A 6,000-nucleotide genomic window follows, 5' to 3' on the forward strand; every position below is an offset into this window, starting at 1 on the left:
ACCCTTATCCTTACCCTAAACTCTAACCCTAACCCTAACCCCTACCCTTACCCTAAACTCTAACCCAAACCCAAACCCAAACCCCTAACCCTAACTCTAACCCCTACCATTATCCTTACCCTAAACTTTAACCCAAACCCCTAACCCCTAACCCTAACCCTTATCCTTACCCTAAAACTCTAACCCTAACCCTTATCCTTATCCTAAACCTAGCCCTAACCTTAACCCTTAACTTAAACCATTTCAAATGTAAACTTCAATGGGATTAGGGACATCCCAAGGATGCTGGATATCACAGACCATTTTCAAATCAGATTTGAACCACATTCATAGGTGGTTTGAAATCAGGAACAAATCAAATTCATGGTCATGAACGGTTAAACTTGATGTAAAAAAAAAAAACATTTGTTTTGTGTCTCTTACGTGTTGGGCGCTAGCTACTCAGTTGACAGTTTGGCAAGAAAATGTGCTAGCGAACTAGATTGTTTACACCCTAAGGTCGATGTCCCTGCCCAACATTAAATATAATTAGCATAATTCAAAAACTACCCATAAAAATCTGTCAATTGAATCTATATCTATCTATCCGGTTCTTTGCATTGGACGTGTCTCAATCCTCCGCATCCGACGATGTCCCACTTCCTCATCTATGGGCTGTAGTACTGTAGTAGAGGACAACATCCGACGATGTCTCACTTCCACATCTATGGGCTGTAGTACTGTAGTAGAGGACAACATCAGACTATGTCCCACTTCCACATCTATGGGCTGTAGTACTGTAGTAGAGGACAACATCAGACTATGTCTCACTTCCACATCTATGGGCTGTAGTACTGTAGTAGATGCCAACTTTTAAATATATTTTGTATAGCTAAAGGGTTCCTAAAATTCAAAATGAAATAGCTAAATTAGCCACAGTATGACCATCGTATTAAAACAATTCCATATGTTAGCTTAGTAGAATCCCTGAAAGAGATTCTGGAGGGAAATGGGAGGAGCCTGAAGAATGTCCAAAACAATCAGATAAATAACCACAGTTAACCTTTCCACCCTGACCTCTGTGAGTCAACATGTAGTATAACTATTCAACACAGTTAACCTCTCCACCCTGACCTCCGTGAGTCAACATGTAGGGAATGCTTCCCTGACAGGTGGTTGGCCAGTCTATTTATAGACAAAGTGTGTTAGTGTTTTAGGAAACAGGGATCAATGCAGGACTCAGCAAAGGCTTCTCCATGGGCTGGCTAGACTACGGTGGTGTGTGTGTGTTTCTGTGTGTGTGTGTGCTCTATAGGAAACTGGCAGGGGATCTCCACAGTAGACCCAGGTGTGTGTGGAGAAGGAAACACAATCAAAAATATTTAAAAATGTTTGTATCTTAAATAGCATGAGCAGTGCACATTTGTACCAGCACAATAAACTCTATATTTCATGAAATGCATAGCATTACTCGGTGTTTAAATGAATGAATCAGTGTTTAAATGAACTAGCATGATATTGATTCTTGACTACACCATTCACCACAGATGAATAGGGGAAACATGTGTATCTTTGCTAACACCCTGCAGTCAGGTTTTCACACCAGTAGACGAGCTAGCTATGTAAACAACACCTTCTGGTTACAAGGCGGTGCATATTTACATTTGGTCAGATAATATTTGTAGACATTACCATTGGTGTTTTAAAAGGATCAGAGAGTGTGTGAGGAAGTGTTGGCAGCAGGGTAACTGAGGGTTTAGTCGTTGGGTGTTTCCAGTATATGGAGTTTGTGCGTGAAAAACACATTATTTCTTGGGGGTGCTGATGGCGATGCGAGACCTATTCATGACGTCCCTTCAGCACCGCCATGACGCCCAAGCCCCATGACGCCCAAGCCCCATGACACCCAAGCCCCATGACACCCAAGCCCCATGACACCCAAGCCCCATGACACCCAAGCCCCATGACTCCCAAGCACCATGACACCCAAGCCCCATGACACCCAAGCCCCATGACTCCCAAGCCCCATTGCACCCAAGCCCCATGACGCCCAAGCCCCATGACTCCCAAGCCCCATGACGCCCAAGCCCCATGACTCCCAAGCCCCATGACGCCAAGCCCCATGACTCCCAAGCCCCATGACGCCCAAGCCCCATGACGCCCAAGCCCCATGACTCCCAAGCCCCATGACGCCCAAGCCCCATGACGCCCAAGCCCCATGACTCCCAAGCCCCATGACTCCCAAGCCCCATGACGCCCAAGCCCCATGACTCCCAAGCCCCATGACGCCAAGCCCCATGACGCCCAAGCCCCATGACTCCCAAGCCCCATGACACCCAAGCCCCATGACTCCCAAGCCCCATGACGCCCAAGCCCCATGACTCCCAGCCCCATGACGCCCAAGCCCCATGACTCCCAAGCCCCATGACTCCCAAGCCCCATGACGCCCAAGCCCCATGACGCCCAACCCCATGACGCCCAAGCCCCATGACTCCCAAGCCCCATGACACCCAAGCCCCATGACGCCCAAGCCCCATGACTCCCAAGCCCCATTACAGCTGCTCTTAATACGATGTGCAAGTGGTGTCGTCCCCTGCGTCATACTTCCGGGTCCTGTCTTTTAAATGGGCTTGATGATTATATCGACTTATTCATGAAAATGTGCTCATTTAAGATATACAGCACCAGTCAAAAGTTTCCATTTCCCCATTATTTAAATCAGACTTCCCAAATAGTGTTGTGGGATTCCTTCTGTTCAACTCCTTTATTCAACTCCTTCTATTCAACTCCTTCTGTTCAACTCCTTCTATTCAACTCATTCTGTTCAACTCCTTCTGTTCAACTCTTCTATTCAACTCCTTCTGTTCAACTTCTGTTCAACTCATTCACAGGCAGACAGGAACACTTTCCATTTCCCCCCATTATTTAAATCAGTCTTCCAAATAGTGTGACTGGATGAAGTGTTTCACTTGTAAACATTGATCATTGGCCCTCGGGCCATCTAGTGGATTGGGTTGTCACTGACTCTACTAAAGGCTTGGCTCGGACGAGTCCCTGCTCCCCCAGACTACTAAAAGCTTGGCTAGGACGAGTCCCTGCTCCCCCAGACTCTACTAAAGGCTTGGCTAGGACGAGTCCCCCTGCTCCCCCAGACTCTACTAAAGGCTTGGCTGGGACGGTCCCCTGCTCCCCCAGACTCTACTCAAAGGCTTGGCTAGAACGAGCCCCCTGCTCCCCAGACTCTACCAAAGGCTTGGCTTGGACGAGTCCCCTGCTCCCCAGACTCTACTAAAGGCTTGGCTAGGGACGAGTCCCCTGCTCCCCCCAGACTCTACTAAAGGCTTGGCTAGGACGAGTCCCCTGCTCCCCCAGACTCTACTAAAGGCTTGGCATTGGACGAGTCCCCTGCTCCCCCAGACTCTACTAAAGGCTTGGCTGGGATGAGTCTCCTGCTCCCCCAGACTCTACTAAAGGCTTGGCTGGGACGCAGTCCCCTGCTCCCCCAGACTCTACTAAAGGCTTGGCTAGGACGAGTCCCCTGCTCCCCCAGACTCTACTAAAGGCTTGGCTAGGACGAGTCCCCTGCCCCCCAGACTCTACTAAAGGCTTGGCTAGGGACGAGTCCCTGCTCCCCCAGACTCTACTAAAGGCTTGGCTAGGACGAGTCCCCTGCTCCCCCAGACTCTACTAAAGTCTTGGCTAGGACGAGTCCCCTGCTCCCCAGACTCTACTAAAGGCTTGGCTAGAACGAGTCCCCTGCTCCCCCAGACTTACCAAAGGCTTGGCTTGACGAGTCCCCTGCTCCCCCCAGACTCTACTAAAGGCTTGGCTAGGACGAGTCCCCTGCTCCCCCAGACTCTACTAAAGGCTTCGCTAGGACGAGGTCGCCTGCTCCCCCAGACTCTACTAAAGGCTTGGCTTGGACGAGTCCCCTGCTCCCCCAGACTCTACTAAAGGCTTGGCTAGGATGAGTCCCCTGCTCCCCCAGACTCTACTAAAGGCTTGGCTAGGACGAGAGTCCCCTGCTCCCCCAGACTCTACCAATTGGCTTGGCTGGGACGAGTCCTGCTGCTCCCCCAGACTCTACTAAAGGCTTGGCTAGGACGAGTCCCCTGCTCCCCCCAGACTCTACTAAAGGCTTGGCTTGGACGAGTCCCCTGCTCCCCAGACTCTACTAAAGGCTTGGCTAGGACGAGTCCCCTGCTCCCCCAGACTCTACTAAAGGCTTGGCTAGGGTGAGTCCCCTGCTCCCCCAGACTCTACTAAAGGCTTGGCTAGGACGAGTCCCCTGCTCCCCCAGACTCTACTAAAGGCTTGGCTGGGACGAGTCCCCTGCTCCCCCAGACTCTACTAAAGCTTGGCTAGGACGAGTCCCCTGCTCCCCCAGACTCTACTAAAGGCTTGGCTAGGACGAGTCCCCTACTCCCCCAGACTCTACTAAAGGCTTGGCTAGGGATTTAGTCCCCTGCCCCCAGACACTTATGTGGGATTCCCAGTTTTAAGTATGTTCTCTGTGTGACATGCGTCACCTACTGTGATTATTTCCAGGTGCTAGATGTTAGAGTCAGACAGGATTTTACCATTAAATGGGCAGTATTTTCCCTGTGTCTGTGTACAGGTTGACCTGCTCTGGGAGGATGAGAGAGGGGACGGTGTGGACTGGGATCCTAATTCCATGAACAAGTTGGTGAGTCTAAAAAATAAGGCAGTCCATGAAGAAGGAGGCCATATCCTCTGGAACACGGCTCAAATAGCAGCAGATCTGCCAACAAAGCAACGAAGCAATGCTAAATTACCTTAGAGATTGCTGTGGAAGCTGGATGTATTTCTGACCACTAAACATGGCCATATTGGGCTCGTAACTCATCTGTTGCTTTGGTAGACTCTACTTCTTGTGACTCTGCTGTCGACTGTATGGGATGAAATTGAGTGTCAACAACAGCTCAGCAGTTGGGGTTTGATACTTTGACATCTCTGTGTCAGCGGGTAACATTCCAAAACAACTTTAGTCTGCATGTCATTCTGACACCCAGTTTCAGAACGTGGCCATTGGCTGAGAAGTTCACTGACAGGGGGGTCATCATGGGGACTACACTGACAGGGGGTCACCATGGAACTACACTGACAGGGGGGTCACCATGGGAACTACACTGACAGGGGGGGTCACCATGGGAACTACACTGACAGGGGGGTCACCATGGGAACTACACTGACAGGGGGGGGTCACCATGGGGACAACTTCTTGTAACATGTTGTATGTTTGTCTAAAGATCTGTAAAGCTCGATAGAAAAAGACAACGGCTAATTGATCCATGTGTTTCTCCTTGTAAATGTCTGAGTTGAATATTACATTCAGCCCTCCATTGACTTCACACTGCGTGCTGAAAAGACCTCATAACCTGTAATGTGGACCACAGAGAGATCCGGTTCAGAACAGCACATTATCTAGACCTCATAACCTGTAATGTGGACCACAGAGAGTTCCGGTTCAGAACAGCACATTATCTAGACCTCATAACCTGTAATGTGGACCACAGAGAGTTCCGGTTCAGAACAGCACATTATTTAGACCTCATAACCTGTAATGTGGACCACAGAGAGTTCCGGGGCAGAACAGCACATTATCTAGACCTCATAACCTGTAATGTGGATCACAGAGAGATCCGGTTCAGAACAGCACATTATCTAGACCTTATAACCTGTAATGTGGATCACAGAGAGATCCGGTTCAGAACAGCACATTATCTAGACCTTATTAGTCGACCACGAGGTCCTGTCATTGCTGACGTTGGCCACCATAACAGATGGACAGTGAGATAATTGAGATGTGAATAAGAGCTGAAGGAATGCAGCTTGGTTGTTCTGTGGATCGACGCCACAGCATGTGACATGTCATATCCAGATGTACATTTTGACTGTGACATTTTAATGGACTGAATCATGTTAAAAGTGCCAGAGCCTCTTGGGTGTCTCAGTTGTCTCAGGCAAACTCCTGTCTGTGGTGATTACTTTGCGACTACT

The sequence above is a fragment of the Oncorhynchus gorbuscha genome, linkage group LG08, assembly GCF_021184085.1.
Source record: "Oncorhynchus gorbuscha isolate QuinsamMale2020 ecotype Even-year linkage group LG08, OgorEven_v1.0, whole genome shotgun sequence".
NCBI classification, from domain to species: domain Eukaryota; kingdom Metazoa; phylum Chordata; class Actinopteri; order Salmoniformes; family Salmonidae; genus Oncorhynchus; species Oncorhynchus gorbuscha.